Source organism: Rhinolophus sinicus, linkage group LG03, assembly GCF_036562045.2.
Source record: "Rhinolophus sinicus isolate RSC01 linkage group LG03, ASM3656204v1, whole genome shotgun sequence".
NCBI classification, from domain to species: domain Eukaryota; kingdom Metazoa; phylum Chordata; class Mammalia; order Chiroptera; family Rhinolophidae; genus Rhinolophus; species Rhinolophus sinicus.
This window is the reverse complement of record NC_133753.1, coordinates 55,436,924-55,463,677: the sequence shown is the minus strand read 5'-3', so window position 1 is coordinate 55,463,677 and position 26,754 is coordinate 55,436,924. Positions and strand designations below refer to the sequence as shown.

Below are 26,754 nucleotides of genomic sequence, written 5' to 3'. Positions count from 1 at the left end.
TGCACTTCAGAAGAATGTATATTCTGTTGTTGGGTAGAGTGTTCTGTATATGGCTATTAGATCTACTTGGTTTATTGTGTTAAGTCCTCTATTTCCTTAAGGAGGAGGGGAAGAATAATAGATGAAGAGTTAGAATTAGAGGAGACATAGAAGGAATATGACTGGAGGGGGAGGACGGATGGAGGGAGCATTACTGGAGGTATGGAGGATTTAGAGAAAAGCAAGTAATCTCATGGCTTGTTATGATTAATTTTTTATTTGGTGTTGTTACTACTAATCACAACTATTAATAATAGTAATATAGTTACTATTTAGTTAGCACAAATATGGTCCATAGTAAAAACCTGACAAATATTATTAATATTTTCTTTTAATTGATGTGATGACTTCTCTACACAGTGAATGAGTTCACTCACTGGCTCATTCACTTGTCACACTGTGCTAGGTTATGCTGAGGACACAGTGGTGACAGAGACAGCCCAGGCCTCTCCCTCTTGGAGCTCACCACCCGGTCAGGAAACAAACCTCTCCCTGGACAGTGATGACCCGAGTGTGCAGACCTAGGGAGCCACTCTGGCTCCAAGAATGGGGGACCCCAGGAGCACGGAACAGCAAAACAAAAACATGATACAAAAATAGAGAGAACAGCGCAATGGACACTCATTTCCCTGTCAGCCAGATTCAGAACTTGCAAGATTTTGCCACTCTTGCTTCATCTGATGGGGAGGTACATATCTCCCTTACCTAACACCATATACAAAGTTAATGTAAGATAGATCAAGGACCTAAATGTAACACCTAAAACAATAAAACTCTTAAGAAAAAAATAGGACAAAAGCTTTGCAACATTGGATTTGACAATGATTTCTTGGATATGACACTAAAGGCACAGGTAACAAAAGAAAAAATAGACAAATTGGACTTCATGAAACATCTTTTAAATTGAACATCAAAAGATACTATACACTGGTCCCGCCTGGTGGCTCAGGCGGTTGGAGCTCCGTGCTCCTAACTCCGAAGGCTGCCGGTTCGATTCCCACATGGGTCAGTGGGCTCTCAACCACAAGGTTGCTGGTTCAACTCCTTGACTCCCGCAAGGGATGGTGGGCTTCACCCCCTGCAACTAGCAATGGCAACTGGACCTGGAGCTGAGCTGCACCCTCCACAACTAAGGCTGAAAGGACAATAACTTGAAGCTGAACGGCACCCTCCACAACTAAGATTGAAGGGACAACAACTTGACTTGGAAAAAAGTCCTGGAAGTACACACTGTTCCCCAATAAAGTCTTGTTCCCCCTCCCCAATAAAATCTTAAAAAAAAAAAAAAAGATGCCATCCACAGAGTAAAAAGGCAACCCAAAGAACGGGTTGCAAGTCATATATCTGGAAGGGCTTAGTATCCAAATATATAGAGAACTCCTAAAACTCAGCAACAACAACAAACAACCCAATTCAAAAATGGACAAAGGACATGAATGGACATTTCTCCAAAGAAGATAGACAAATGGTCAATAACCACATGAAAAGATGCTAAACATCATTAATCATTAGGAAAATGCAAATCAAACCTATAAGATGTACCAACTCACACTCATTAGAATGGCTGCTGTCAAAAAAAGGGAGAATAACAAGTGTTGTGACGATGTAGAGAACCTGGAACCCTTGTGCACTGTTGGTAGGAAAGTAAAATAGCATTACTGCTATGAAAAACATGTGGTGGTTCCTCAAAAAATTAAAAATATAATGATCATATGATCCAGCAATTCCACTTCTGGGTACTCAAAAGAATTAAAAGCAGGATCTGGAAAAGATATCTGTACACTTGTGTTCATAGCAGCATTATTCAAAATAGCTAAAACTTGGAAGCAACCGCAGTGTTCATCCATGGGTGAATGAACAAGCAAAATGTGGTATATACATACCATGGAATATTATTCAGCCTTAAAAGGAAAGAAATTCTGCAACATGCTACAACATGGATAAACTTTGAGGACATTATGGTAAGTGAAATAAGACAGGCACAAAAAGACAAATACTGTATGATTTCTCTGCACTTAGAGTAGTCAAAGACAGAGAGTATAGTGGTGATTGCCAGTGGCTGGCAGGAGGGGAGAATGGGACATTATTGTTTAACAGGTAATAGAGTTTCAGATTTAAGAGATGAAAGAGCTATGGGGGTGGATGGTGGTGATGGTTGCACAATGTGAATGTATTTAAACCACGGAACTGTACAGTTAAAAATGGTTAAGGTGGTAATTTTTACATCATGTGTAATTTACCATAAAAAAAAAAGAGAAAAATCACTGAACTGTATACTTTGAAAGGGTGAATTAATGATAAGGTATGTGAATTATGTCACTAAAGCTATAACCAAACAAAAAAATGACATAGCAAAGAAGACTCTTCCCTACCACAGATGCCATTTGATAAATGTAGTGGCAGCGATGGTATAATTGGAAAATTATCATTTTGCAACCATCATGGAAACGATTGGTTTGAACAAGAATGAATGAGAAATCAAGGAGGAAATGCTTGATGAGCAGGGTATTTGCATGGTTTCACTGTCTTTCCAAAGACAGTTTATTGGTTGTAAGTGTACAGTAATAAGTATACAGTGAAGAAGTAAACAGTGACTAGGTGGTTAAAATTAACATCACGCAATAGATGCAGACAGATATCATGTGTCTCCATAGTGCACAAAATTGCCCATGTAATAATCCAGCCAGAGACGCATAATCTGAATCTAATTATGAAGAAGCACCAGATAAACCAATTGAAGAACACATAAAATAATTGGCCTACATTCTTCAAAAATGTCAAGGTCATTAAAGACAAAGACTGAGGAGCTCTTCCAGATTAGAGGAGACTAAAGACAGTGATATAATCTCATATAGTGTGTGTGGGGAAATATTATTTGCACAATTGACAAAATTGGAATATAGACTGTAGATTAGGTAAAATTATTTTATCAATATTAAATTTCTGAAATTTGTTAATTATATTGTGGTTATATAAAAGAATACCCTTATTTTTAGAAAATATACACTGAAGGAGCACCGACTCTCCAATAGTTCAGAAAAAAATAAAGCAGTGGGGGGATGAAGGACGGAGAGAAGAGGGAAAAGAAGGAAGAGACAAAAGGATAAAGCAAATGTGGCAAATGTTGAAAAGCTGGTGAATCTGGGTATAGGGTATACAGAAGCTCTGTACTATTCTTACAATGTTTCAGTAAATAAAAGTTTAATAGAAAAGTGTTCGTAAGAAATGCTCATTAAAGTCACAAAATGATACTGTTAAACTCATTTCCCTTTCATATGGGAGCCCCGGAGAGCAGTTTACTTATCCAAAGAGGATAAACCAGGAAAATCCTAGTCCCAAACCTACACTATGTCACAGAAAACTTGTTACCAGACAGTGGAACCACAGGAGGCCTAGGAATGTTGTCTGGGACTTCAAGAAACAAACAAGTGACTGTTAAGTAAGAATAGCAGTAAACAGAGCTATTAAAGAACAAAATTCAACTGACCACACTTACAGATCTAATTGGCTTTATTGAACGATTCATGAACGAAGCAGCAACCCACCCAGTAAAATAAGAAAGTGCTCCTGAGGAGTTGTACAAAACAGAAGGTTTTTATAGCCAGAAACATGGTAGGACAAGAAAGTTAAAAGAGTGGATTATTTCAGGCAAGGATACCTTCATTTAGGTGAAGGCAGGAGATCTTATCAGGCAGATCACTAGAACAGACCAGGACATTCCAGACTGATTGGTTTAAAATTCCACTCCTGGGAGAGGTTAAAAACTGCAGTTAGGTTAGGTATTAAGTCTTAGTGGGGCTTACCACAAGTGACTCCATTTTGGATCTGTTGTTTCTGTTTAATAGGGCAACATGAAAAATGAACAGAATGAAGGGAAGGTCAATCCCTCTGAGAGAAGGGGGGTCAGTCCTGCTTTGAGCAGCTTGGGGGACTATGACTCTATAACCATAACAGTCAATCTCTTCCAGAACCTCTTCTCTTTTCAAGTACACTTTCTAACCTTGAGAGAAAAGGCTGCTTCCTGAATCTCACTCGCCATTCACAGTTAACTCCTCACCAGAGTCTTAATACTTTAAACAGAAAGCAAAGTCTTTCATTTGTGATAATGTCTTCAAATGTAAATCCTTGGTCAGAGTAACACACATAGAAATGCATTAAATGGTGATTAGCTAACTAATCAGTACAATCCACAATTGTAAAGGACTAAGAAAAAACTAGGAATAGATTTTCTCATTTTGGAAAAGAGAGGCATTGAGAAAAAGAAAAAGAAAGAAATTTCTGGGAAGAGAGGGAAAGAAAGAAAGAGGAAAGGAGAGGTACTTACTACTTTTATAATTTGCTAGAAAGCTAATTCTAGGATTCCTGGTGAACCACTTAATGAAATAATTATTTTTAAACTGTAGGACACAAATTTTACTGCTCACAAGTTTTATGAAGTTTGCTTATCAGACTGACTATATAACAGAACTCACGTTTTGGAGGAGTTTTTGAATCAAGGTAAGATGCTAAATTGAGGCACTTTTCTTTGCCTCAGTTTCTCAGTCTGTAAGGTGGGAATAGTTATATCTAAAATCTACCTCACAAAATTATTGGTACTAAAGAGATAATTTCTGTTTAATTGCTTTAGTAAAGAAATAATACAGCACCAATTTAAAATTGTATCCTTTTTTTTTTTTCTTCTATTCCAGTTGGTCTGAACAAATTCTCCTTCAGCCTCTTACTTTAACCCCTAGGTCACTCACCCCAGCATTACCCAATTTTTCACAAATAGCTAATTGTTTCATCAACATATTACAGGAATCTCCTCCCTTCCTCCCTGGTAAAATGACGTTTCTTAGTTGACCAGTGGTCACAACCTCAAATCCCCCAGGGCTCAACCAGGTAACAATTCCACACCGCTGGCTGATGTGCGGTGAGCAGTAGGAAATGGTGAAGACTGAACCAATGGAGACAGCATGCTCTGCCTGAAAGCCTTCAAATACAAAAACACATCCAGGCAAGTGGGTCAGTTTAGCTCCCAAATCCTGAGATTGATTATTTTGAAATTTCACATTTGGCATGTTCACTGGCCTGGAGCCATCTGCCCAGTATTTATTAACCTGCATAGCTCTTGCTGGTCACGTATCATTGCAAAATCATTGGCCTTTATTTGGTACAATGGTACTACTGAACAAGAAGTTCACAAAATGTTTCACGTATAGTTGACCCTTGAACAAGCAGGGGGTTAGGGGCGCCGCACCCCACGCAGTTGAAAATCCATGAATAACTTTTGACTCCCCCAAAGCTTCACTACTAATATCCTACTGTCCCCTAGAAGCCTTACCAATAACACACACTGTTGATTAACACTCATTTCGTATGTTATATGTATTATTGTATTCTTACAATAAAGTAAGCTAGTCAAAAGAAAATCACAAGGAAAATACATTTACAGTACTATACGTATTTACTGAACAAAATCTGTGTATAAGTGGCCCCACGCAGTTCAAATCTGTGTTGTTCAAGGATCAACTGTATTTGCAGACCTTTACCCCAAAGCTTGAATTCTGTTGTCTCTCTTTCAGAACCAAGCTATGGTTACAAAACAACAAGTTACAGATTATTTTTCACATTGACCTTTTAACATAAACTGTGTACGGGTCCCTTTCACCCCTCCAAGACTGCACCCAATTTCCATCTTATCCCTCTTGAATACTCCAGATAACTCTTACCTCATCCAATTACAAAGCTATCTTTTTACCTCGTCTCTTCAACCTCTTCACCTGGGCCCACCATGCACCGCCCCATACTCCCCTTTCCCATCGCTTATCCCCTTACCCTCAACCCCTTTCACACTCGTTTCTCAGACACATACCTACTAGGTCTTGTCCACAGGGGCCAGAAGCATTCCCTGCCACAGAAGATGAGAGGAGAACCTGGGGGTCTGAGAGGGCAGCAGCAGTGAGTTGGCTGCTCCAACTAAATAGATCAAGACAGAGGGCGGAGTCTGTGGGAGGGGAAACCCCAAAGGAGCTCATGAGAGAGAGAGGCCAGGAGCCCTGGCTTGGTGGAGGAGGGGGCCCCTGGGTTGTCACAGCCTGGCTAACCCCAAATAGTTTTGTTGTTGTGGCCTGGCTCCTGATATTGCAGTCTGATTCATCCAGCTTGCAGTAAAGCGGCTCTGGAAGTTTTTATTGTTATAATGATAATGATGTGGAACCGGGTTGACATCTGCCCCACAAGAACTCAGAATTTCTAGAGCGAGTGAGCTGCTGACCAGTCCCTGGCGAGCTGTACTGCTGGCAGCTGATCCCAACGTAAGGCAGCCGTGGGGTCAGGTGTCCTGAAGTTCAGAGGCCTCGTGTGAGAGGTAGCACCTGGAAGACTGCAGCTGTAACTAATGAAGTTTCTGTTCCTGTCGTATGTGTATTTGTGTTTTAATTTAGGTCCATGAGGGACGGGCCTGGGCTTACCAGCTCCTTTGCTCTTGTTACAACATGCTGCTCTGTACCCCCTGGAATCAGTCTCTACTATGGTCTGCAAGGCCCTCCGTGCTCTGCCCCTGCCAATAGCTCAATTTTATCCCCTGCCACGTGACCCTCTTCCAATCTGCTCCAACTACACTGTGTTCTCAAGGTACCATATCCCTTAAATAAGCCAAACAAGTTCTGTCTCGGGACCTTTGTACTGGCTATTTCTGCTACTGGAACATTCACCTCACTGCTACTGCTCTCCCCTTCTCATTCTCGTAAACATCTGGCTGCTGTCATTCATTAGTCGGCTCAAGTAACAGTCCTTCCAAGGGTTTCCCTCTGACTTTCTACTCAATCACAGGACACTGTTTTGTTTTCTTCATAGCTATTAGCTCTACCTGAAATTATTCAGTTTATTTATTTACTTGGGTATTTCTCCAGTCCCTTCCTCTCATTAGATTTTAAGTGCTATGTGGGCAGATTTGGGCCTGTATTACTTATAACATTATCCTCACCTCCAAACCAATACCTGACACATAGGCACTGTCTAATGTATATACATTGACTAAATGAATGGGACACCGTTCATTGATTAAGTATTATCATGCATGTGGTGTATGCCAGGCACTGTGCTAAATGCAGGAGATGTAACAGCAAACAAAACAAGCAAAGGCTTCCAGTCTAGAAGGGAAGGTAACCACTAAAATAATAATTCATTGAAAATGTATCTTAAAAAACGATAAACAAGGGGCGGCCGGAATGCTCAGTTGGTTAGAGCACGAGCTCTAAAGAAGATTGCTGGTTCAATTCCCACATGGGATGGTGGGCTGCGCCCCCTGCAATTACATTGAAAGCCATGACTGGACTTGGAGCTGAGCTGCGCCCTCCACAATTAGATTGAAGGACAACGACCAATGGGTCCTGGAAAAACACACTGTTCCCCAATAAAAATTGGAAAAAAAAAAAAGATCAACAAATAAGAAATTGCTTGTTTGTTCACAGATTGCTATGAATGTACATACCAAAAGTGTTGGTGGGGAAGGTAAGCTGTCAGCCACAGAGCTCAGAATTCTCAGCACCCCAAGCCACACTGATGAATTAATAAAAGCATTTTATTCCTGGAAACCTGATGGGATCCCATGGAACAAATGACCTGTTTCTAGTTCTCAGGCTACTTTTCTGCTGAGGAGTCTTTCAAGACCGCCCTGTGGCACCAGCATATTCATCAGGCTTAGTGAGTTTGAGAATAACCTTTGAATCCATGTTTCAACATCCAAAGAATTCAGATTCTGGGGATGTCCCAGGGCTCTGCGTGTCCTTCGGAGCTTATAAGAGATCTGGCATGAGCCAGGGATTGTGACAGGTCAATAGGGCTTCCTTTAAAGTTTCAGAAGGGAAGGTGGGACCAAATCACTTTCCTCTAGGAGAAGTTACACACCAATAATTTTGTTGAAATCGTCTAACTTCCCCCAATCCTTAAATCTCTACTCGACTGATTTCTTTTACCTGTCAGGCCCCTGAAGACATTCGAGTCTGTGAGTCCTGCTTCTACACATTGGGTTGGACATGCTGAGAGTTGGTAGGAGTCCGAAATCCCTGGAAATTTTCTGTTAAACAAATAAACTATGATTTGGGGAAATTCAAATGCTAAAATGTTGGTGATTTGGGTACCAAATCCCAAAGTCTTGAATACAAAAATGTCCAAGAGGGTAGGGTTATAAATCTCAAATATAGATTTATAAAATGAAACGTTTTTTGGCACATTCTTTTGAATTTTCTCAGTGGGAACAAATTTTATCCTTTCATGGTTGTTGAGTTACTACTACTGCCTAACAAACCACGCTGAAACTTAGGGACATAAAATAATCATTTTACTATGTTCGTGGATTCTGTGGTTTAGGAATTCTGACAGGGCAGAGAGGGGACAGATTGTCTCTGCTCTGTGATTCTGGGTTTTCAGCTGGGAAGAAGGCTGGGGTGATTCCACGGCTGAAAGTCGGAATCAGATGGAGACCTCGTCACTCCTAGGTCTGGCAGTCGATGCGGGCTGTTGGCTAGGCACACCTATGCATGGTCTCTCAGTGTGGTCTCTGCACAGGTCTGTTTGGACTTCCTCACAGCGTGGTACCTGGGTTCCACGAATGAGTGTCCCACGAGAGCAAGGCAGAGGTGCATGCCATTTTTATGATTTGGTTCAAGGTCTCATTGTAAGAAGATCATGTGGGATCAGATTATTGCAGACATCTTTGGAAAATGCAATCTGCCATAGTGGTAGATTTGTCTTTCAAAAATACCTAAAAGCCATTAGGAGTTAAGTTTGACGAAAAATGTAGATGAGTAAAGCTGTTTGGGCCTTGAAAACTGAGGACTATGACCATTACATAACAAGAACATTTCTTTGTGTGAATTACGTCCAACCCAGAATTCAATTTCAAAAGACCACTTCTGGCACTTTTAAAACAACCAGCATCATGCCACCCATTACCGTGGTGGAATTGATTGGACATTGCATTAAGTATATCATCTTCTATGGGAGAATTTGAAGAGCTGCCATGTAGATAGGTAAATTCTTGCATTTGGGTTTATTAAAAAACAAATAGCTTCATCATCTTATATCACATTTAGTACATACAGCCATCACCAAGCACTACATTTTGCTTTGGGGATAAATTCTGCGGTGCTGGCAACAATCAGTAGATCTAAAATGTTTTCTAATGGTGTTTTCCAAAACTATGTTCTGAGCTCTAGTTCCTGGAGATGAGAAATCTTCCTCCTGGAGATTAATAATTGAAGGATCTCCACCAAACCAAACAAAACAAAACAAAAAAACAATAACAAAAAAACCCCTAGCTGTTTGATATTATTTCCTCCAGTGACCAAAAAAACTCCCTTTTCAAGGAGATCCTATTAATATCCCTTGGAACTGGCATACTGTGGAAAATACTGCCCTGTGGTCTTGTCCCTAAAAATGTTTGGAAATAGCAACAAAAAAAGTACTGTTGGTTTGCCATTTTGTCCCCAATGTTCATTTTTAACTTCTGATTAAACTGGTGCCAGTTGATCTGATTAAACTGAGGGGATGAGGACACCTGGGACCATTTGATAAAGACTCATTAATATAACACAACCGTGTCGCCTGCATTTCAGGGCCACTTTCACAAATGTGAAAAGCAATCTGGGGTATAGACTGTAAAAGAACCACCGAGCTGGAAGAAACCTTAGCGATTATCTACTTCAACTCCTTTATCTTAAAGATGGAAACTGAGGCCTCGCTCTGTTGGATGACTTCCCCAAGAAACATTAGTCAGTGCCAAACCAGAACTGGAAGCCAAATGTACCTTCCTAGGGTCATTTTTCCAATATAAAAAGTACATCTGTATGCTTTTTTTTTACCTTTTATTTCCATTTTTATTAAATTTATTGAGGTGACATTGATTAGTAAAATTATATAGGTTTCAAGTGTACATTTCAATAATACATCACCTATATATCACATTGTGGGTTCACCACTCAGAGTCAGTTCTTCCATCACCATATATTTGACCCCTTTTTCCTTCTTCTACTACCTCCTCTCCCCCCTTACCCTCTGGTAACCACTAAACTGTTTTCTCTGTGTATGAGTCTTTGTTTTTTTCTTTCTTTGTCTTGTTCATTTATTGCTTTCAGTTTTATATCCTAGAGTAAGTCTGGATCCTGTAGCCTTTAGCAAGAAGTTGGAATCAGGCCTGAGGGAACTCTGCCATTCATTAGCTGTGTAATTTTAGGCAACTCATTCACTTTCTCCAGCCTGTTTCTCAGCTGTATAGGGAATGAGATTGTACCCTAGCTGCCTTAGGGGGGTAGCTTTAGGGTCAAATGAGGCGAGGTATTGTATGGAGGCCTGTGCTAATACAGGCGGTTAATTGATTTGCTTGCTCTCTGCTAGTGGTAATTCTCTCAATTCACAGGAATAGGACTCTGGCTCCTTAGTAATTTGATTGGTTTGAAATGTTGATGGACTCACCAATGCAGTTAGTTCTTTACACAAGATGCTTTCTTTTGTATCTCTTTGTAAATGACACAGAATGAATAATGGAGGGCAAAACCTCAGAGCACATTTCCAAAGATTCTTAGAGATAAAACCTAAGATAGCACTGATGTCTCTGCATTGCACTTATGAGGTGAAGGAGCTCATGCTTCTCTTGAAAAATTCTGGGTGTAGTTGAGGCCAGTTAGGCAGGTCTTCCATTAATGCTAGTAGGGCTCGGGCAAGAGTCCACAGGCCCACACACCATATGTCTAAATATTTCAGTTGTAAAGAAAGCTGACCAATTGCTAAATAAAATAGTTTTATCCTCCTACCTTCATAACAACCTGGAGAGCCAGGTTTGAATTTTAAATGATCAGAAACGCACATCAGAGTGAGTTGAACCTGGCTCCCAGCCCCTGCCCTGGAGCCCTCACGTTTTATTTCCCTGACATCATCTAGCTCTGCGAAGGCCACTCCCACATCCAAACTGTACACCTATACTCTTTCCAACAGCCACCCCTAGGCCACCCTTCAGACCCAGGGATCTAACATTCACCACTGGGAGGATGGACCCCAGGAAAAAGCCTGCAGTCTCCGGAAACTGGCTCAGGACTATATGGACAAGAAATTCCAGGATCTGAACAATACTATTCCAATCGGGGTCTAAAACTGGGGGTCTGGATTCCAGGGGCGTATCCCTCAGCTCTGCAGTATCCTTGCTTTATGGAGAAGGGCTCAGCCACAGGAAGGCCGGGCAGGACCCCTCACCTGGAGCTAAGAACACCACGGCAGTGAGAAGTCTCTGGCAAAAGTCCCAATGAAGGGTGGCAATGCTGTAACCAAAGGAATGAAAAAGAGATAGCAATTGGGAAAGTCACACAGGGAAGATTTTGTGGTACTTGGAAACTACCAAGATGTGGGGACCCAAAAAACAAAGGAAGCAACAGAAGATGCCAAATTTTCAATCCTGGGTTATTGGTAGGGTCGGTGGGGGGAGGCTATGACATAGGAAAGCTCATATTTCTGTAAGAATATATGATTTTTCATGATTGAGCAACATTATTTCTTCAATATTTTCAAACAGAATTGTCCCCCATTCATACATGTTTAGGATAGTGCAGATATTTAAATATTTGCTCCCAAACATCAGATATAAGAACACTTCTGCTTAGAAATGTTTATTAACAACAATACTAATAGCAACATACTTTAGGAAAATGTGTGATTTCTATTTACATACTGTGTTACCTCAAGTCATGCAAATAAACGTCATTCTGTAGTCTCTACAGTTAAGAATTTGACAAGCTACACAATGAGGCTATTGAAACTGTTTTACCACTAATTTTGAAAGGCTACTCCTAGAGTGGAATGGGGTGAGAGTATACTGAGATTGAGTCCTCAAATGGCTGAGACATGACTTTTCCTATTACAAGTCAATCCAGTTGAATCGTAGGTGGAAAATATGTAGATAGAATATAATTATTCTAATTGGAATACGACCATGACAGCAAGCCAGCCAACATTCCAGACATAAAAACAATGGCTAATTTTTTGTTTAATTGCTTTTTATGAGACATTGCAATAATGATTTGTGCCAGATAACTCTGACAATGTTGCACTGTAATTGAATTCTAGAGTTATTGTTTAAACCCACTTGTAATATGAGAAACGAAAATGTGTCTTTCCTTAAAATACATCAAATGTTTGCTTGAAAGATAAAAAATATTTAGGCTTATGAAACGTCTCATTGAGAAATAATACATTATAGTATTCCTACTGTGGTTTTTCCTAAATAGTAAGGATTTTTGAAATGGTCAACCCTTGCCTTAATATTGATAACCGTGCAGGGAAGCCACATACACTTAAGTGTACCTCAGGTTGACGGTCTTTAGAGCATTCCAAATACCATGGTAATCCCACATGTGTCCCAAATCAGAGCCTGACGGATACTGAAAGGGAGTGGAACAGGATATAACTTGTGGGTAAGTAGGTCCTCAAGGACAACTTTAGTTGTTCTCCAGCCCATGGAATACATTTGACAAACCCTAGGTCTCCGATGAGGGTGGGGGAAAGTGAAGGCTAGGGGTAGAGGCGAGGGTGGGGGCAAGATCTCTAAGAAAATATAGCAGAATAGACTCCTGTTCTTCAGGGGGCACTGCGAAGCAAGGGGGTAGAATTCTTTGCTAAGCAATTCTCCTCAAGTCGTGGTTGACATCTCAGCGATGCCAGTTGGTCACACGCTTTCTCCTTTCTGGTTCTGAATCAGTTGAGAAATAGGTACACAAGTCTAGGGAAAAGAAAACCACATCTTCACTGATGGTGCAGCTGGACTAGGCGACACAGCTCGCACCTGTGGCCTACATAGGCTCTTCAGTTCTCCCTGTGGGCAGGGAGAGCTGCTTTGCAGAGCACACTTGACATGCTTCTGCAGCAAAGGCAGTTTCTTCCCTCACTCCCTATCTGATTCGGAGAGGAGACCTATTCCAGAAGGTAGCCCTGAGCCCCCACCCAGCTCTGCTTGTTTCATGGGAATGTACAGACAGGTCTCAGCCAGAGACAGTGAGCAAGCTGTGACTACTCCCATCTGCCTGGTCATATCAATCACTCTTCCCCCAAAGGGCAGAGCTGGGAGCAGCTTTCTTGCTTCCCTAAGGACAAAGTGTGTGGGCTAAAGTTACTATTTTAGGGATCAACAATGGAATATGAGAAGAAAAAGCGTTCCTTCAGTTGGCAGATGACTCAGTCTTAACCTCTCCGAACATTCCAGAACAGCTGGGTCCTGGAAGTTATATTTTTTAATGAGCCCATGTTTTAATCAGGGCAGAGCTAGCTAACATTCACTCCCAGTTGCTCATGGTAGGTGAGTTGGGGGAGGCAGGTGTAATTTGCAGTTCAAGCATTTACAACTGAAACTCTGAGCTCAATCCTGAAAAGGAGCCAAGGATTCCCTCCTGAGAAACCCTTAGGACTTGTTTGGAGGGAAGATAGTAATTTATATTTATTTTGATTTGAAGTTGCCCTGAGGAATGAAAGGTATCTCCCTTCTGAGCCTGTGAGGGGGAGCAAAGCCCAGGGTGCGGGTGAGAGGCCGGAGGAGGATCCTAGATATGTGCAGACGGGCACGGCTGGGTTTTGAAACAGTTTGAAAATTAGGTTCATCTCTAGTATCCTCATTCCGTTCTTCATGTCACCAAAGCCCTCCCGCATGTTTCCCTCATCTTGCAGATGACCTTTCCTTCCATCTAAACTTGTCAAAACAAGCCTTTCTTCATTCCTTCAAGCGCAGCTCATAGGTAGATGGCAGGAGAAAAATCGATTAATTAAAATAATTAACAACAAAGTGCAAACCTTAGCCCTCTTTAGCCACACCTTGGTGCATTTGTGTTTTAGAAGATAACACTGGTTTCCAGGTATAAATATCTCAGTGGTTTACATTTCAGGCAGAATTCTGAAGCTATTTGCCTGGGAATCCAGGATGGAATTGTTCCCAGCACCGAGCAGACAATACAGCCTTCTGTGAAAACATGGAATGAGTAAGGGCCAGGCACAGATTCAGCAGAGGTCAAGGAGGATGAAGACAAAGAAATGGCCATTGATTGGCATAAAATGAGGTCACTGGTAACTTAGAGGAATGGGGGAGCAACAGTAGGAGGGGTGATGGAGCTAACACAGGTAGTTATGGATTCAATTCAGCCAGCAGTTTCGGGACACTTATTATCAGCTAAACCCTGGGCTGGATACAACAAAAGCCACAAGAAAATAATACATTCACTTGAAAGAACAGGGAAGGGCAGTAGAATGAAATATTTTACAGTTGGCCCTTGAACAATGCAGGGGTTAGGGACATTGATCCCCGTGCAGTCCAAAATCCACACATAACTTTTGACTCTACAGTTGGCCCTTCGCATCTGCAGATTCAACCAACCATGGATCCAAAACAGTATTTTCCATCCATGGTTGGGAATGTGAAAATACTGTGTTCCATCCATCTGTGGTTGACTGAACCCGCGGATGTGAAATCCATGGATATGACAGGTCGACTGTCATAGGGGGGCCCGTGCAGTTCAAACACGTGTTGTTCAAGGGTCAATGGTAATTCTCCGGACATCTGAACCGGGAAGTATACTTGGCTTTTTCTAAGCAAACCCCAAGTCTTGAACAAAGGAAATGCCCACTTCTTTCGTTCTATTAATAGCTGCAGGACTCATGCACGAGTGCCACCTTGATGGTGAGGTCTGCCCTGGGTCAGTCTCATTATCAATACAAATACGTGCTCTCTTTCTTCCCTTGGTAAGCCCTCTGCTCAGCCAAGAGCACCTGACTTACATCTCATATCCTTTGCACTTCTCTCCTTGCCTCTGTTCTGTTCTCCCCTGCCCCCACCCCACCCCAAGCCTGGGCTGTTCCTGCTCCTTCTGAATCCTGCACATCTTTCAAAGCTGGCTCACAGTTTCAGATACTTCCTTCTCGGGGCAGGCTTCCCTGAGTGTCAGGATCCCTGTTATAATATTATATTAATAACCACGATGGTAATAATCACAGCAATAATAATAACAGTTTGCACTGGAACAGTGATAAGAATTTTTCAGTGTTGACACATATTTTGTGCATCAGAGGATTATTCAAAAGATAGTAAGGGGTTAATATTATTCCCACCTAAACACAAAACAGAACAAAAATCAACAAGAAGAGTGAGGTCCGGAAAGAGTAAATGCTTCTCCCAAGGTTACATACCCCAGAATGCATTGTATCTGCCAGTTTGGTCATTCTAATTTAAGTTTTCTGATTCAATGTTATCTTGCACTGTTTTCACATTATTCCCTTTTGCTAGTCTTGGCTCTCTAATAAGATTATACTTTTCTTTGGGGTAGGAAAAATCTCTTATGCACTTTGGTGTCAGCACCTAGAATTATACTGAACACACAATTTTGACTTGGAAAACACTGCACTGATGATGTAGGAGGTCACGTGTTTCTATACTCCTGCACATTGTGTGGGTGTGGATATTTGAGTTGCTGGAAGTCACCCCAGCCAGGAAGTCCATGTGACCTTATTTCAGGTGTTGGAGATCCTGGAGTACACAGACTGAAGAGTAGCTCTCTGAGGTGGTGGCTACCATCACTAATCTAAAAGGACTTCAGTGTTATATAAAGATGGGAAGGAATAAAATATCTCTATTTAATGAGTCACCTCTATAGCCCCTACAATATTAAGTTTAATTTGGAAACATCTGCCCTGCCCTTTTGAGCCATCTGATTTTAAATTCCTTGCCTCCATCTCTGCCACCGATAGTGGCATCTGTAAGGTTCGGTGAGGAAGAGGGGAAGCTGTGACTCTATGGCTGACACAGTAATAAGTTGGTGAAGAGAGGGAGCTGGGAAGATTAGCAGTTGCGCTGGCGGCTTTGGCCATTTGAGAGGGAAACCGGGGAGGCAGGAGCTGGCTCTCCCTCTCTTGGGGCTTTGGAGGGCAAGGATGGTCTGCAGATTACTGGTCTGGCTTAATGGTTGACCCCTGAGGGAGAAGAAAGAAAGGAGATCTGCATCGGTTCCAAATCAAATTCCTCTAAGGTGAAGCTACTGAAGATCATTGAGGTGACAGGTAAGGACAATTTGGGATTCAGTTCAGGGATACGCTGACCCCATGTCCTAGGAGTGATGGACCCACTGGTTGATATGTAGACCCAGCTTGTTGCCATGTAGATTTATATTCCATAGTTAGGGTGTATAATCTCAAAATATAGTGACATCATGAAAATTTGCTTTAAGTTACATCTGTAAATATAGTGGAACATTGCCGTTTCAATACTTGGAACAAATCTTATCAACTATCGATCATTTATAAAATATTAATTTAAACCAGCATTCAAATGGAAGTATGTAAGCTTGCCAGCAAGATCAGTGTATCCTGATTTCTAAATCACGCTTGTGGATCACTTTTAATAAAAATGTAACACCTACTTCATCTCTATATATGCCATCGAATGTTCCAGAGAACTTGACCTTCTCCAGAGGGAAATCAATCAAAACAACATCCTAGAACAAACATAAGAACTGGGAAATAAAAAGAATATTTATTTTTGATAAGAATTATTTCCTGTTCCAGAATTTTGACCCTCTACTTGATTAGACTGACAAGTCCCAGAATTGGCTATGAAATAAAAACAAAGAAGGTAGTTTTAAAATTCTGAGTCAGAAAATATTTACTCTATACAGAGTAAACTATAAATCTTACTAAAGAGCCAAGACTAGCAACAGGATATAATTTGAAAACAGTGAAAGATCACATTTAATTAGAGACCAAACTTAAATCAGAGAGACCAAAATGGCAGATATAATGCATGGATGCTGGTATACAGTTGGAGTTTAACTCATGATTGAAAGTAAAATAGCAAATACTCAAGTAGTGCTAATTATATGCCAGGCACTAAGTGATTTAAGTATATTAGCTGATTTAATTCTCATAACAACCCAGTAAGATAGGCCTTATTATAATAATTTTACAGATGAGGAAACTGTGGCACAGATCAGTTAAGTAATTTTTCCCAGGTCACACAACAAGTAGGTGAGAGTGCTGGGGATATGACCACAGGCAGTTTAGTTCCAAAGTCTGTGATCTTAACCACTTGGCATCTTATATTTCTGCTACTAGTAGTAATAACTTTTTAATTATTATTTCCTATGTTAATACCCAAAGTAAAGCTTCAGGTAGTAAGTGAAATACATGCATTCATATCCCTGTCTTTTGTTCTAAAATAAGCTACATCCAGAATATCTTATCTTCCTATCTCCCAGACTACAATGGACCAATTCTATAGGCAACCTCCTCATTACCCAGTTCACTTATTCAAAGCCTCAAGTTGTTTGTAGCCCCACAGCCCATTCTGAGAGTTCCTTGTGCATAGATTGCTCTAATGTATGCCATGGAGACATGACCTGCCACCTCAGGCATAAACACCTGCTCCAAAGGCAGCCATCTAAAGGCTGGCCAGTGAATGGACTGGTCTCACCTGAGACCTGTGGTGACTGGACCAGTCATTCTTTCTCCCTATGAGACTTGTAATGTGTGGCAGAGAGAGGGTGCTGAATGAGTGAATAGGGGTTGAATTAGAGAGAGACACAGAGAAAGCAGCAAAGAGGAGTCATGAGGCAGTAGAAACCATGATTAAGAAGGAGCCGTGAGGGAGACTGGGAAAGCAGGGGAGTCAGTCCACTGTGGGGTAGAAGGAAAAACAACAACAACAACAAACAAAAAAACAAAAAAACAGGAAAAGAGCAGGATCTGAGGAAATGAGTCACAAAATCAGCCACTGATGGGGCTTGCAGACTGGATTCCCAGAGCCATGTGGTACCTTTAAATGGCAGGAGTGATATTTTCATAAAGCCAGCAATACAGTTACAAAAGTGGTCCCTTGTCCCCTTTAGGTTTGCATGGATCCTCACAATACACTCCCATTCATAGAGGTATTTTGATTATACTTTTGCGTCTTGCAACCTGCAAAAACTGACTAACCCAGAGACTTACAATCTTAGTTTTCTCTTTCTCCTTGATCCCTCTACTCCCATACGCCGTTATCAAATTCTGCCAAAGTGGTCCTCAGACCCCTTTTTTCTACACCTACCTCTTGACTGGAGGTCTTAGCCCTCCTACCCACGTAGCTGCAGTGGCCTCTGAGTAAGGCCTACTGGGAAAATGCAGACATAAATTTGTAATTTGTTTAAAAATTGTTCTGATGAAGAATTTCAATGAAGTTTCAATTCATTTGTTTAAAACAAACAAACAAACAAACAAACAAAAAACTGTAAAGCAGCCCATTCTGATTAGAATGTTATTAGCACTGATTGAAACCAGAGAACATGGAAATTTCCTATCTGAATTTCAGCAAAAATACTCGCATAATTGGTACATGGAATTGAAAAAATTATCATTATGATTTACTGGCACACTTCTTCCTTTGGGTCTGCTTCACTTTGGTGAGGTATCTTTTATCAGCCATGACAGCCACTAAAACCCAATGTCAAAATGTACCTATCTTCTGTAAATCAAGATTTCCAAAATAATGACTCAGAACCAAACTAATACCTAAATTATTACTATTGGTTTTAGGAAGAGCAAATATTAAAAAGCTTATTTAACTAATAGGTCTCACTTAAAAATTCTTTTTGTATATTTTATAATATACATATTAGTGAAATTATACAAATATTACATATGGGAGTACAAGCTCAAAACATATAAATGGATGGGGTGTATGATTTAAAAAGTTGGGCTAAGAGTTCTCATCATAAGGAGAACTTGTTTTTTCTTTTCTTTTTATTGTATCTATATGAGATGATGGATGTTAAACAAACCTATTGTGGTATCATTTTACAATATATGTAAGTCAAACCATCATGCCACACAGCTTAAACTTATACAGTAATGCATGTCAATTATTTCTCAATAAAACTGCAAAAACATAGGGGCCCCCTGCCTCCAGGATAAAATGTTGTCTTCAAGGTTTTTCTGTAGTGTCTTTCCCTTGCCTTTCCTCTCCAGCCATTCCTCATCACACCTCCTCCACTCCAATCAAGTTTGCTGTTTCTGGAAGGTTAACTTTACTAGAAGTGCCCCTCCAAGTTTCTCTTCTTTTCCATCAAGTAAGCTCAGGTGACATAACCTTTGTTCTCTGTCCATGAATCGGAAAGTTCAATTTTATTCTTTTAAAAATAAATTTATGGTTCCTAACATTTAATTTCTCCCCCTCTTGACAAACTCCAACTGAAAATATGCTGATATCCAATATTTTAGTTATATTCTGTTTTGATTTGTTTTGGAGTAAAAAATAGATACTATCATTATACTTTTACGCTAACAGTGTTTGTTTAGGCATACCTACGTGGTTGCCAATTTATTGACTCATTAGTGCTCACGGCATATCAGGCCTTCCCCTTCCACAATCATTTTGCAGTTTTCCTGCAGGAGAGACATGGGTAGTAAGTAGACTTTGCCAGTGGCCTTCTGTATCCCCTCAACACTTACCATTTTCAGCCTCAGCCGGCCAACTTCCAACTCTCAGCATCTGCAACTCGCCTGAGGGCTGTGATGGCTGTTATAGCCCCTCTGCTCCCAGCAGGTGCTGGCAAGAACCATCAGGGGAGGAATGCCACCTGGGAGCGGCCTTAGCCAAACGCTGAAGGGAATTGGTAGAAACAGAGACATTTTCTACACTGAGCCCAGGGTTCCGCAGTGGGATGAAGCTCCAGTCGCCCATCGTGGTGGCTTGCTTGACAATGCTCCTTTTCTGGCCTCCTTTCCTTTCCTCTCTCACTTCCCCACGGCTCCATCAGTGTTTCCTGAAATTACTGCCCAAATAAACTACAGTTCATTCTCGAGCTACTCGGGTTTGAACAGCAGGGAAACCACTCCTATTTATGTGGATTTCGTTCAATAAATACAGTTGGCCCTTCCTATCTGCAGATTCCACAATCAGCAGATTGAAAACAGTATTTTCGCATTCCCAACTGCAGTTTTCCCAGCCGCGGGTTCCCAAACCCAGACTGAGTACCATACTGTTTTTGATCCACCGATGCAAAGGGCCAAATGAAGAGTAAAAAGTGTTCCTAACCCCTGCTTTGCTCGAGTTAATCAAGATATACTTTTTTTTTTTTTTTTTTTTTTTTTTTTTTAAGGAGGGTGCAGCTCACAGTGGCCCTTGCTGGGATAGAACCGGTGGCCTTGGTGCCATCAGCACCACCCTCTAACCAACTGAGCTAACCGGTCACCCCCCAGGGTATATTTTTGAGGGAACCCAAACAGAGACAAGATCCTTTAGAAGTCCCTTAGTGCAAGTTTATTGGTGGACGACTCGGTTTTGTTTATCTGAAAATATCTTCATTTCATTCCTATTCTTGGAAAATATTTTTGCTGGATACACAGTCTGTTTGTTTGATTTTAATCTATAGTACCCCTTGTTACCTGCCAAAGTCTGTGTGTCTGAGGCTTCGAAAGGCCAAAACTCAAAACGTCAGAGTTTGGAGTTAGAAAAGATGTATTGATCGAGACGGCACCGACTGAGAAGATGGGAGCCCTAATCCTCAAGTTCATCTTAAGAAAGTACAAAAAAAAAAAAAAAAAAGAAAGAAAGTACAGAGTTCAGGCTTCTTTCTTGTCAAGGGAATGGAAAATAGGAGGGGCTGTCTTTGTAAAAACTTAAGCCCCAAGCAGAATTCCTCCAATGATGTGTAAAGCAGGAGCTATTATTAACCTGAAGGCCAAGGGAACAAGCAGGCCCAAACAGGACGGAGTCAAAGAGATCTAGTCCTTCACTCTATTACAACCTCAGGGCCTAAGCTGGGGTTGCTTTCTTTCAGAGCAAATTTTCATTTGCATCTGCATTCTGGGGACACTACCTATTGGAAACTTTTGGCCCCTTCCAGGGTCCTCGGCTTAATCTGGAGTCTAAGGTTGCTGCTGACCCAAGGCTTAGGCTCTGTTACGGACTGAATTGTGCCCACCTCACCCCCCAATTCATGCGTTGAAATCCCAATGCCCAGTCCCTCAGAATGCAACCTAGTAGATGATAAGGGGTCGTAAAGTTAAAATGAGGTGGTTAAGGGTGGGGCCCTAATCCAATATGACTGGTGTCCTTATAAAAGGAAGACACACCAGGGAGGCATGAGCAAACGGGTGACCACGTGAAGAGGTGACAAGAGGGTGACAATCTTTAGACTGAGGATAGAGGCATCAGAGGAACCCAGCGCTATTGGCACCTTGATCTTGGACTTCTAGCCTCCACAATTGTGAAAAAGTAAATTTCTGTCATTAAGCCACCCAGTCTGTGGTATTTTGTTATGGCAGCTCTAGCAAGCTTGTAATATAAGCTTTATAGTGCCGTTCATTACGATTTGCCCTCAGGCTAACTGCAGCTTTCCTCCTGTGTGCTTTATTATTCACCACTTTGGTTTCCCCCCCTCACATTTTAATCTCTACCTCTGGGAAATTTCCCTTCCTACAAGCTCACTGATGCAAAGGAAAACATGTTTCACTGCAGATCTAGTGGGTTGGGGTATTTATTCAGAGTATCTAGTCTGCCATGTTGCCGAAGTGCATCAAATTCTATTGCTTTCTTAAGTACCCATTTCACTCTTCTTTCTTCTATGATACCTCCCTGAGGAATCTCCCATGGTAACCTTTCCTTTCCTTAAACTTTTTGCACTTATACATACATTATTGACTGCCGGTTAGGCAACCTCACAATTAGTATTGAAAACAGAGGCCAAATCTTACACCCTCCTCTCTCACACAGCTCGTAAGGCAATCCTCAACACAGTAGGCACGGATGTCATGTTTAGGACATGAGTGAATATAAAATGAAAAACAAAGGACCAAAAATGTGTTAGCTGGCAATACTACACTGAACAGACTGCATGAACCATAGAATGGATTGTGGTATTAAGTGGTTCAAATATGTTTTAACAACACAGAGATCACGTCTGAGGCCTGATTCACAGCAATCCTTTGAGAAGTTAATGAAAAGACCTTCTATTATTGGCCAGTAACACCCCTGAAGGAAATGAAAACTGAAGTGAATCAGAGCAGTAATCCTAGTTTATTTTACAACTCCTGCTCTTCCTGAGAAACAACAAAAATAATGAAACTAAATTTATCTTGTACCGCCTCACACCAGAAAGGAAAATACAGTCACCTGTTGTGACTCATGCAGTCAATTTGGCAGTGATTTCCTGATTCCTCTTCCAGTTAAGAAGCAAGACAGGAGAACCAAGATTGTTTAGCTAAGTCTGTGTGGCAATAGATATTAGACTATAACTACATCAAGTCACTTACAACAGGGGGATTTAGTTTGTAAGTGAATTCTGATTTTGAAAATTACAAAGATTTCAGGTTTCTTCCATCAATTGTATCATTTCATATTGCTGAAGAAATTAAGTAAAAAATGGAGATTTAATAGTTATAGAATCACATGGTCAGAATTATTTTATTCTTTTAGAGTTTGATTTTTTAAAGCTAACAGATAAGACCCAGTCTAGAAGAAGAGGGAAGAGTGGTTGGGAGGAAGCAATGGAGGTATGAGATGGAGAGATGCCACAGCTGAGGGGACCTGGGTACCAAAGCTACCTTTTTGAGGTGACTCAGAAAGCTGGAAGCGGCCCTCCTCCTTTCCAGCCCTGAGGGGTTCCTTGAGAGGTTCCAAACAGGTATTTGGAATCTAGAACAAGACAGACAGCCATAGACTATATATTACCCCATCCTGCCTTGCAACCGGGAGCATTCTACGTGAGTGATACAAGAGGAGCCAGTTCTTAGTTTACCGTGATCTAAAAAACTACTAAGACCTGGACTGAATTTGATGTATATTCTTCAGTGGGCTCCATTTCTGAAAGGCCATCAAATTAAAGGATCACATAGCTTCATTATCAGAACACTGATGGTCTCTAGAGACATAGACATACCTTCCTATTGTTTCTTTTTTTGAAACAAACTCACTCACTACCTGTTTAAGTTTACCTTCCTATCTCTTAATGGAAAGGCCCAAATTTATTACTTTTTCTAGCCCAGCACTTACATTACGATATATGGTTACTTAAATGATATGTCTGCATCTCTCTTTTGTTAACAAATCTGTCAATCAGTAGTCCTTCATTTTTCTTTTTAAATTGTTTTTCCAGGACCCATCAGCTCCAAGTCAAGTAATTGTTTCAATCTAGTTGTGGAGGACGCAACTCACATTGGACCATGCAGGGATCAAACCAGCAACCTTGTTAAGAGCACCACGCTATAACCACCTGAGTTAACTATCTGCCCCCTATTCTTTCATTTTCAACTTTGGTCAGAAAAAATATCTAAAATCCCCACAATCTCCTAAGAATCTTTCTGCACACATACTTTAGCACACATACCCAATACTTCAACTTTTGTTCTGGTCTCCCAGGCAACGTGGTCAGTTTCCTGTTGACTTGATTTGTCTCATGCACGTGCCATGAGATCTTATGACTAATGTACGCCACCTTCTGAACAGGACCTAAATAACCTACCTGTAATTCTAGTTCTTTTGTAATAGACTCACATCTGGTTTCTCTTCCTGGTCTAGTTGAGGCAGGTGATATGGAGGTCATTTTTCTATCCCCTTCCCCATGGGGGTAGGGTAGGAGATAGGGTTAGCTGCCCAGCCTGCACTGCACTTCTGTGTCAGAAACAAAAGAAAGATGATATCCAAAGGGTTTCTGGGGAAGCGTAATAAATAGTTTTCACTTATTATAGCTTTTATAGTCCAATTCTCCAAGGTGCATAAAACCAGCACATTGAGGTAGGGCAAATGAGTCTAAGCATCAGATCTCAGCTTTCTCATCTCAGAGTATACCCCGGAGAATACCTGAACCTCTGTGTAAGCCAACACCAAGGTTAAAAATACCTCTCTCTGGCCGGCCTGGTGGCTCAGGTGATTAGGGCTCCATGCTCCTAACTCCGAAGGCTGCTGGTTCGATTCCCACATGGGCCAGTGGGCTCTCAACCACAAGGTTGCCAGTTCAATTCCTCGAGTCCCGCAAGGGATGGTGGGCTGCGCCCCCTGCAACTAGCAACGGCAACTGGACCTGGAGCTGAGCTGCGCCCTCCACAACTAAGACTGAAAGGACAACAACTTGATTTGGAAAAAAGGCCTGGAAGTACATACTGCTCCCCGATAAAGTCCTGTTCCCCTTCCCCAATAAAATCTTAAAACAAACAAACAAACAAACCTCTCTCGGCTCTGGCTGGGGGAGAAGAGGGCTCCACTCCGGAGAGGGGCGTTAAAGCCACAGACACCCTTGCTTGACCAGGGCATCGTGCCGCTGGAGAGCTGCCCAAATACTAGCGGAGCCCACACACACTTCCCCAGGAGCACGATGGGGACAGTCTTGAGCTGTCATCATAGTTTCAGAAGGGTTGGGAACAGCTTTCTCCCCTGATAACCAGCCACCTGAAAGTCTATCACTGACAAGTGCCCTTAGCTGAAGACGTGTGAAAATGCATATCTTCCCCAAAAGGATAACATTATAGATTAATGTATTAAACAAATGAACAAAAAAACTAACTTGTGGTTTTTGAAAAAGTCATTATTTGCACACGGTAAAAAAATTTAAATAGTACAAAAGGTTATACATTAAAATTAGTCTTCCTCCCACCCCATACCCTCATTGCTGCCAGCAGGACTACTCGTCAGACACTTATAGTGTGTCCTTCCCGAGATACCCCACATACAGCCAGGCATATGTAAGGTAGGTGTCCCTTTATGGCTTCCTCCTTTGTTTTCTACCTATACGTGAGCATGGTTGGGGCTCCTTGCTCCCCCAACCCCCAATGTGTTTTTGTTCGTTTGTTTGGGGTTTTTTTTCTTCCTTGCTTTTGTTTTTCATGGACTGATTTACATGGAGGGTAACTTAGCACATAACCCATCCTTCCCAGCCCCTGCGCAGTGTCCATGATCATCATAACAGAGGGCAGAACTGACCGGTTAAGGCTGGTCCAGAGGTTCCACATTTCCTTGAACAGAAGAAATGGCAGAGATCACTTATGGTGGCTTCTTTGAGTAAGACCCACACTCACAGAACAAATTATTTATTCCATAAAACATGGTAAAATATTTAGAATTTGGGGTAAATTAAATTTTGAAATCAGAAGCTCTTACAAACTTTGAGAACAAGGTAGAACTTCAAATGTTCAACCGTCTTCTACCTGGATTTGTTATTGCTACTCTTAGTGTGTCACTGATTGGGGCAGGGCTGAGGTACACACCGGACAGAGCAGGTGGGAAGTAAACAGGTTGGATTGGGAGCAGAATCACTGGGGTCAGTGTAGCCCAGTGTCGGCTGTCAGTCAGCAAATGGAAAGAGATCCATTTCCCAAGAGAAAACAGGGGTACTTCCCATAGAAGGTTTAAATAGAAGGCTTAAATATTCTGATTTCTTTTATGCCAGTTTCTTCCAAGACCTATCAGACTACATGTTTGTGATTTATGAGATTCTAAAGATAGAATTATAAGGAGACTCCCATCCATGTGAGAATAAGTGAGTAGGTTTTGTGTTTCATGAGATTTAGATGTGGTCTCACTGAGCAGTACCAGTTGATATGTGTGTGATACTTTATGTAATGTATGTCATTGTCATTTATGTCATTCAGCTTTGGACACTTTATCCTTTTTATAATATATATATATTTGGAATTCTGGCACTTTAAAAACATTTAACCTGAACCTAATTTTTAGATCTGACTTCAAGGTTACAAGAAATTCAAGGGATAGAGAAACAAGCTAAACCACATTTGGAAGTAGCCATCAGACACACCCAGGAGGCAGGCATTCTACAAGTCACCTGACTCCATGTCTCCGAGGAGTCAATAGCATGAAAAAAGAGACTGTTGTTGATTAGGAGAGGATACGAACATAAAAAAAAATGTACAATGTATGGTCCTTTTATTGGATTCTAGTTTAGACAAACTAACTATAAAGGACATTTTAAAGGACAATTTGGGAAATTTGAATTTTAACTGGGAATGATATATTAAGAGATATAATTATATAACTTAAATTGGTTAAATGTGAAATGTTATTTTGACTATAAAAAAAACACACACCTAAAATGTTATTATTTTAAAAAGACATACACTGAAGCTAAAAAACAAAGAGTACCCCCCCCCCCCCCCCCAACACACACACTTTGAGTTCTGAAAATGAAGGCTACCAGATCAGGGTAGGGTAATAGGACTGTGCTACATTTTCATTTTCATTCTGGTTAAAAGAAAGTGTCATCATTGACAACTGGGGTGTGATGTGTGGGGAGGAAATTACAGCAACTCAAAATGTTTGCAGCAATGCATGGCTATCTTTCTTTAGTTGCCTCTGTGGATATGGAGTTTTTGCATTACGTTTTGCACTGTCAGCAGAGCAGGCCATGTGTTATGTAAAGTTGTGGATGCTTGCATCACAGTTCAAGCCCTCTTACCCACATCCTGTCACATTCAGCTGCAGATGTGGCAAGACGCTCCAAAGCAGCACAAAAGGCTTGTCCCCAGGACTGCAACCTGTGCTCTGGGCCTCAGTATATTGTGGGTCACAGTGAACTGTGAGCACTTGGATTGGGCTAGAAGGCAGATGCCGGTCACATGGGACTTCAGTGTCCCTTCAGGCACACAGACTTCAGAATCATGTCTGTGCATGTACATTGTAAGGAATCCTTTCTCAAGAGGAACCATTGAGAAGACCACCTATGATCTATACCC

The 26,754-nt window shown here is 41.2% G+C and overlaps 1 protein-coding gene across 1 annotated transcript in view; it reads right to left on the bottom strand.

The window, feature by feature from the left end:
- ATOSA (atos homolog A) overlaps nucleotides 1-5,998 on the bottom strand; it is a 110,861-nt gene extending 104,863 nt beyond the window's left edge. The window contains exon 1 of the mRNA XM_019747072.2: nucleotides 5,894-5,998. The gene's annotated coding sequence lies outside the window, so the exon portion shown is untranslated. The remainder of the gene's footprint in view (nucleotides 1-5,893) is intronic.
- Between the last annotated feature and the right edge of the window lie 20,756 nt (nucleotides 5,999-26,754).